Source organism: Elephas maximus, chromosome 1, assembly GCF_024166365.1.
Source record: "Elephas maximus indicus isolate mEleMax1 chromosome 1, mEleMax1 primary haplotype, whole genome shotgun sequence".
Lineage (NCBI taxonomy): Eukaryota > Metazoa > Chordata > Mammalia > Proboscidea > Elephantidae > Elephas > Elephas maximus.
This window is the reverse complement of record NC_064819.1, coordinates 81,901,002-81,909,073: the sequence shown is the minus strand read 5'-3', so window position 1 is coordinate 81,909,073 and position 8,072 is coordinate 81,901,002. Positions and strand designations below refer to the sequence as shown.

The 8,072-nt window shown below is 41.5% G+C and overlaps 1 non-coding gene across 1 annotated transcript; it reads left to right on the top strand.

Annotated features, from left to right (window-relative positions):
- The first annotated feature begins 556 nt into the window (after positions 1-556).
- On the top strand, positions 557-639 carry TRNAL-UAG (transfer RNA leucine (anticodon UAG)). The gene has a single exon. It is a non-coding gene; the product is annotated as a tRNA-Leu (tRNA).
- The last annotated feature ends 7,433 nt before the right edge of the window (positions 640-8,072 follow it).

Here is an 8,072-nt window from a genome sequence, read left to right as displayed (position 1 = left end):
GACAGACGCTTTGCCTACTTCACTACGAAGGAACTTAGATGAACAACCTCAGCAAGGCTCTTGGTTCGAAGGATCTCAGTGAAATTTCTGAAGCATTAGGTTTTTACATCTTATACACCTCCATGCCCCAAAAGAATTAATGCTACGTCAATATAAGTTTGCTGTTGCTCTGAGTTTGTCACAATAACCTTGATCAAAGATATTTCAGGATTTTACCCCGGAACAAATAAATTATACAACACAGTGAAGTTTCCGCTCCGCTTTAAGTATCACTTTCTGCTGAGTGAAGTCCAGCAAGTTACTTATCGCTGTGCCTCATATTCTCCATCAGGCAAATGGAGATCATAGTAAAAGTACCTATCTCCTGAGGCAATCAGGAGGGTTGAATGACAGTAAATGTAAGGAAAGTGCATGGCGCATAATAAATTCCTAATAAATTTTAGTTGTTATTTATCAGTGTCTTGGACAACTAGCATGGAGACCTGCTTTAGGAATAGTGTGGGAAAACATTCTTCTTTCTTTACAAATAATAGTTCCAAAGATTATCAACACGCTTGGTAGCGTGGCCGAGTGGTCTAAGGCGCTGGATTTAGGCTCCAGTCTCTGCGGGGACGTGGGTTTCGAATCCCAGCGCTGCCAATTCTATTTTAAATTGAATCTAAGATTTCGCGAGTTTGACTTGGGACAACTGCTTGGATGCTGCTAACTTAAGAGGACAGAGCGCTGATGGCGCAGTGGTTAAAGCAGTCGGCTATTAACTGAAAGCTTAGCAATTCCGCAATACCAGCAGCCAGGTAGTGTTTCTGGAGTGATAAGGAAAGTCAGACTATTGTCATTCCTGTCTATTCTTTATATCTAAGAACACCATTTTGTGCCCAAGGGGCAATTTTTTATGGTTTTAAAATGTTTATCCTGAAATAAACATGACTTTGACATCTTTTTGTTTTTGACATATTTGGAAGCCCGTTGAGTGCTCCAGCTGCTAACCAAAATGTCAGCAGTTCGAATCCACCAGGCGCTCCTTGGAAACTATGGGGCAGTTCTACTCTGTCCTATAAGGTCGCTGTGAGTCGGAATCAACTCCACAGCAACGGGTTTTGGTTTTTGTTTTAATTGCACAGTGGTTAAAGTGATCGACTGCTCACGCAACGAGTGGTGGTATGAAACCAGTAATGGCTCCGGTGCAGAACGATGTGGCAGTCGGCCTCCGTAGATTTACAGCCTTGGAAACCCTGTGGGGTCGCCGTGAGTTGGAATGGACTCCACAGCAGTGGGTTTTTTCGTTTTTATGCATGCCCCTGGCTGTCCTAGGGTTTAACTGCTCCCTATTCCTTGAAGGAAACCCTGGTGATATAGTGGTCAAGTGCTACCTTTGCTAAGCAAAGGGTTGGTAGTTCAAATCCACCTGGTGCCCCTTGGAATCTCTATGGAACAGTTCTAGGGTCTCTATGAGATGGAATCAACTCCACGCCAGTGGGCTTGGGTTTTTTTTTTTTTATCCCTGGAAGGAGTCCCGGTGGCGCAGTGATTAAAAGATAAGTAAAACCTCTGCAGCTTGAATCCGTCAGCCGCTCTCTAGAAACCCTACCGGACAGTTGGCTTTTGGGTTTTCCCTGGGAAGGAGTCACTAGGTAGACTTAAATAGTTAACACTTGCTTGCTGCTAACTGAAAGACTGGAGGTTCCAGTCACCCGGAGGCGCCTGGTGATCTACTTGCAAAAAACTGATTTGAGGATAACTGGTTTTCCCTGAGAAAGCATGTCCAAATATGGATTCCCGTTGCTTTATCGAGACTTCTTATCTCTTATGGTTTTTGCCTGCCGCCTGTAAGTTTCCTTGAGGCAATATCTGGGCTCCATACCAAATACAGCGAAGTTGTGAAGAGCAAGAGGAAAACGATGTCTGTAGGGAGAATCCGTGCTTGGCCCAATGGAAGATGATTGTCCAAAGCTGTGTTTCACTGCTTGGGCGACACTGCGCGCCTGTAAGGAGTCAAGGTAATGACAATCAAAGAGAAGGAAAGCTTATGCACTCTGTTTTGCCCTGAAGTAATTTAGACATCAGCACATCCCCAGGTAGCCCAGCGGGGAGCCTCACTAGGAATTGTGGTTTAGTTGGTCAAAAACAAAAAACTGTCCGCTGGGCCCTTTCAAATTCCCCCCCCCCCCCCCCGCCCCCCGCCGCGCATCCTTCTTTGCCTGTCTTTAATTACAGTACAAAAAGGGAGATTAAGGTGCAGGCTTTTGTTTTAGGCGATTGAAGAGATTCTGTTAGCACCTGGTTCTTTATTGTCTTCCTTCTGCTGTTGCAGTCACCTTAAGTGATATAGAAGCTCAGAGCATAGAAATGGAAGAGCATTCAAAGAAGTTCGTTCGGTTATGTTTTTGCTGTGGATGTGTGCAGGAATTGAATGCAAAATATTAGAAATGAATTTGTGTTCCTTCAAGATGGGCTTTAAATAGTGTTGGAGCAGAGAAAAAGTGTGGAGAATTGAAGCCAGGGCCTCATACATGCAAAGCATGTTCTCTACCACTGAACTGTGTAAGCCCCACTCCTGAAGTGCTGCTGGCTAAATTTTTTCTAGACCTAAGTGTTATTTCCTGAGATTCACACTCCTTGAGCTTTGCAGTAGTGTTACTTGGTGTTAAGAGGCATCAGCAGCTGCTTTAGGCAAGAGGCACACAGGAACCAGTGGAGGATGCTAATTTTTATAGGGCTTGAAAGTGAAGGCAGAAAATTGGAAACATGTGTCAGAGAACTATCCACAAGAGGTTTCCATGGTGGCTTCTTCACAACCTTGAGTTGTTAAAAGTCTCTGACTTCAAGACTGGAAAAACTCTGGAGTATGGCTCCCGGATGCCCTTTCAGCTCAGTAATGAATTCACTCCTGAAGTTCAGCCAAAGATTGGACAGGCCTGTAAAACAAGAGGAGACAAAAGGGCACACCAGCTCTGGGGAGAGGACTAGAAGGCAGGAGGGAACAGGAAAGCTGGTAATAGGGAGCCCAACGTTGAGAAGGGAGAGCCTTGACATGTCGTGGGGATGTTAACTAATGTCATAAAACAATATGTGTTCTAATTGTTTAATGAGAAACTACTTTGTTCTATGAATCTTCATCTACAGTACAATTAAAAAAAAGAAAGACTAAATAAAAAGACCAAAAAAGTCTCTGTCTTCTATTACACGTGACAAAGAATCAAGTCCCCATTTCCAGTTCTTCTGATTTCCTCTATAGTTGTCTTAATGTGAGGCACAAAGCTCAAGAAATTAATCTTTTGGCTGCCTAAAAGTCTTCATTATATTTGCTTTTTGCTCAATCAGAATGTACATGCCAGATTTGATGGAGGAAAGCAATGACAGAAGAAAACCCGATAGTGATGCATTCTGCATTTCATTATAAGGGCCTTTTGTTTTCGACTCAACATGTCAGGTAACTCATGGGCCCTACGAACAGTCCAGAAGACGAATTCACAAGGCATGAATGAAACTGTAGCTTCAGGATTTAGAGAAAAATGAATTATAAGAGTAAGATAGAAGAAAAATAGACAGGATTTAAAGGCAAAAACAAAAGTGAGTGAAGCCATTTATTCATTAAAAAAAAAAAAATTAAATCATTTCCAAACAGAAGGAGGTACATGTCTTACGCTGGGTTCTCTAGAGAAGCAAAACCAGTGAAGCATATAAATAGCTATAGAGAGAGAGTCAACCTTAATGACGTGGATGGAGTCAAGCTTTCAGGACCTTCATTTGCTGATGTGGCACTACTCAAAATGGGAAAAAACAGCTACAAACATCCATTAATAATCGGAAAGTGGAGGTACAAAATATTTATCTAGGAAAATTGGAAATCATCAAAGATGAAATGGAACGCATAAAGATTGATAACCTAGGCATTAGTGAGCTGAAATGGACTGGTACTGGTCATTTTGAATTGGACAATCATGCTCTACTATGCCAGGAATGACAGCTTGAAGAGGAACGGCATTGCATTCATTGTCAAAAAGAATATTTCAAGATCTATGCTGAAGTACAACAGTATCTATGATAGGATAATATCCATATGCCTACAAGGAAGACCAGTTAATACGACTATTATTCAAATTTACGGACAAACACACCAACAACTAAGGCCAAAGATGAAGAAACGGAAGATTTTTACCAACTTGTGCACCCTGAAATTGATCGAACATGCAATCAGTATGCACTGATAATTACTGGTGACTGGAAAGGGAAAGTTAGAAACAAAGAAGAAGGATCGGTGGTTGGAAAATATGGCCTTGGTGAGAGAAAGGATGCCGGAGATCGCAGGATTGAATTTTGCAAGACCAATGACTTCTTCCCTGCAAATACGCGTTTTTCAATAATGTAAATGGCAACTATACATGTGGACCTCACCAGATGGAATACACAGGAATCAAATTGACTACACCTGTGGAAACAGACGATGGAAAAGCTCAATATCATCAGTCAGATCAAGGCCGGGAGCCGAGTGTGGATCAGACCACCAATTACTCATATGCAAGCTCAAGTTGAAACTGGAGAAAATTAGAACAAGACCAAGAGAGCCAAAGTATGACCTTGAGTATATCCCACCTGAATTTAGAGACCATCTCAAGAATAGATTAAACACATTGAACACTAATGGCCAAAGGCCAGACAAGTTGTGGAATGACATCAAGGACATTATACATGAAGAAAGAAAGAGGGCACTAAAAATAGAAGAGAGAAAGAAAAGACTTAAATGGATGTCAGAAGAGACTCTGAAACTTGCCCTTGAACACTGAGTAGCTAAAGCAAAAAGAAAAAATGATGTAGTAAAAAAGCCAAATGGAAAATTTCATAGAGTGGGTCAAGAAGACAAAGTGAAGTATTATGATGACATGTGCAAACACCTGGGAATAGAAAACCAAAAGGGAAGAACATGCTCAGCATTTCCCAAGCTGAAAGAACTGAAGCAAAAATTCCAGCCTCAAGTTGCAGTGCTGAAGCATTCCACAGGGAAAGTATTAAATGATGCAGAAAACATCAAAAGAAGATGGAAGGAATACACAGTCACTATACCAAGAAGGATTGGTCAATGTCCAACCATTTCAGCAGGTACCCTATGATCAGGAACTGATGGTACTGAAGGAAGAAGTTCAAGCTGCAATGAAGGCATTGGTGAAAAACAAGGCTCTAGGAATTGACAGAATACAATGGAGATGTTTCAAAAAATGCACACACTGGAAGTGCTCACTCGTGTATGACAAGAAATTTGAAAGACAGCTACCTGGCCAACTGACTGGAAGAGATCCATATTTATGCCTATTCCCAAGAAAGTTGATCTAACCTAATTCATAAAGTATCCAACATTATCATTATTATCACATGCTAGCAAAATTTTGCTGAATACCATTCAAAAGCACCTGCAGTGGTATATTGACAGGGAACTGCCAGAATTCAAGCCGGATTTAGAAGAGGATGTGGAACCAGGGATATCATTGCTGATGTCAGATGGATTCTGGCTGAAAGCAGAGAACACCAGAAAGATGTTTACCTGTGTTTTATTGACTATGCAAAGGCATTTGACTGTACGGATCATAACAAATTATGGATGACATTGCAGAGAATGGGAATTCCAGAACACTTAACTGTGCTTATGAGGAATCTGTACATGGATCAAGATGTAGTCATTCGAAGAGAACAAGGGGATACTGCATGATTTAAAGTCAGGGAAGGTGTGCATCAAGGTTGTTTTCTTTCACCATACTTTTTCAACCCTCCGTATGCTGATCAAATAATCTGAGAAGCTGGACTATATGAAGAAGAATGGGGCATCAGGATTAGAGGAAGACTCATTACCAACCTGCGATATGCAGATGACACAAGCTTCCTTGCTGAAAGTGAAGAGGACTTGAAGCACTTACTGATGAAGATCAAAGACCACAGCCTTTAGTATGAATTACACCTCAACATAAAAAAACCAAAATCCTCACAACTGGTCTAATAAGCAACATCGTGATAAACAGAAAAGATTGAGGTTGTCAAGGATTTGGTTTTAGCGGGATCCACAATCAACACACAGGGAAACAGCAGTCAAGAAATCAAAAGACGAACTGCATTGGGCAAATCTGCGGCGAAAGACCTCTTTCAAGTGTTGAAAATCATAGATGTCACCTTAAAGACTAAAATGTGCCTGACCCAAGCCGTGGTGTTCTTGATCACCTCATATGCATGCTGAAAGCTGGACAATGAATAAGGAAGGCCAAAGAAGAAAAAATGCCTTTGAATTGTGGTGTTGGTGAGGATTATTGAATATACCATGTACTGCCAAAAGAACGAACAAATCTGTCTTGAGAAAAGTACAACCTGAATACTCCTTAGAAGCAAGGATGTTGAGACTACGTCTCACATACTTTGGACATACTATCAGGAGGGATGATCAGTCCCTGGAGAAGGACATCATGCTTGTTACAGTAGAAGGTCATTGAAAAAGAGGAAGACCTTCAATGAGGTAGATTGGCACAGTGGCTGCAACAATGGGCTCAAGCATAGCAACAATTGTGAGGATGGTGCAAGACCAGGCAGTGTTTACTTCTCTTCTGCAAAGGGTAACTATGAGTCTGAAGAAACTCGATGGCACCTAACAACAACAATAGACAGAGATTTATATCAAGGAAACAGCTCAGGCGATTGTAGAGGCTGGAAGGTCCCAAGTCCATAGATGAGGATAGGGCTTCTCCTGATTCATGTAGCCACAGGGGCTGGTGAACCCTAGATCAGCAGGTTGAAGAACAAGACTCTTGCTCATAGGCTGTGAAGATGGATGAATTCCAAGATCAGTAGGCAAGACCACAAGGCTTCTCCTGATTCATGTAGCTGCAGGAGCTGGCAGGTAAGCTCCAAGAACCAGAGTTCAGACAAACAAGAGGTAGCTGCAGGAAAAATTGGGGTTAGGGGAGCATGGGAGGAAGCCTGGAAGAGGAAGAAGATAAACTTATATGGAATTCAAAATATATTTTAACACACTTGTGAGATTGTTACACAGTGAACTCAGGGTAGTACTCTGGTGTCCAGCCTTGGATTTGTGAATGATCAGTAAGCATAGGCATGTGGAGGGTGGAAAAATGTACTTGGAGATTTGGGGATTAGAAATTTATTGTGATATTTGTGGAAAACAAATTAGCTTTCTCCAAGACTCTTCCAGAATCCTGAGATTTATCATGATTAAAATTCAGTTCTTTGAACTGCATATGAAGGTTAAGAGAAAATTCATTTACTGGTACCAGATTTCGAGTGCCTGTTAGCTTTTTGTCATCCTGGTTTGCACATATATGAGGCTTTGCCACTACTCATAAAAATAACATTGAGTCTTCTTTGAAATTGGCAGAACACGATTTGTCTGTCAGACTGGTTTCAGTTGGCTGATGGGAGATATACAGTAAGAACAAGAAACAGTGTGTGGTAGGTTTCACTTAAGGAGGAAACTAGAGTGTCACACACAAAACTGATGGGGATGTGTATATGTTTGTGTGTATGTGTATATGTGTGTAAATGCGGGGTGGTATCTTGGCTGTTTGATGCTGTAAATATAATACACGTAATGCCAAGTGTCCACCATTGCAGAATCATTCAGAATAGTTTCACTGTCCTAAAAATGCCCAATGTTCCACCTGTTTATCCCTCCCAACCTCCCCTGAATTGCTGGCAGCCACTGATCTTTTTACTGTCTATAATTTTGCCTTTTCTAGAATGTCCTTTATATGAAATCATACAATATGTAGCTTTTTCAGACTAGCTTATTTTTCTGGGTCTTTTGTTTAGCAATATGCATTTAAGTTTGCAACCCTGGGGGCATAACGGTTAAGTGCTACAGGTGCTAACCAAGAGGTTGGTGGTTCAAATCCGCCAGGTGCTCCTCGGAAACTCTATTGGGCAGTTTTACTCTGTCCTATAGGGTCACTATGAGTCGGAATTGACTTGACGGCAGTAGGTTTGGCTTGGTTTGGTTTTATGGCTTTTCATAGCTTGAAAGCTCACTTCTTTTTGTTGCTAAATTATACTCCATTGTATGGATGTGCCACAGCTTGTTT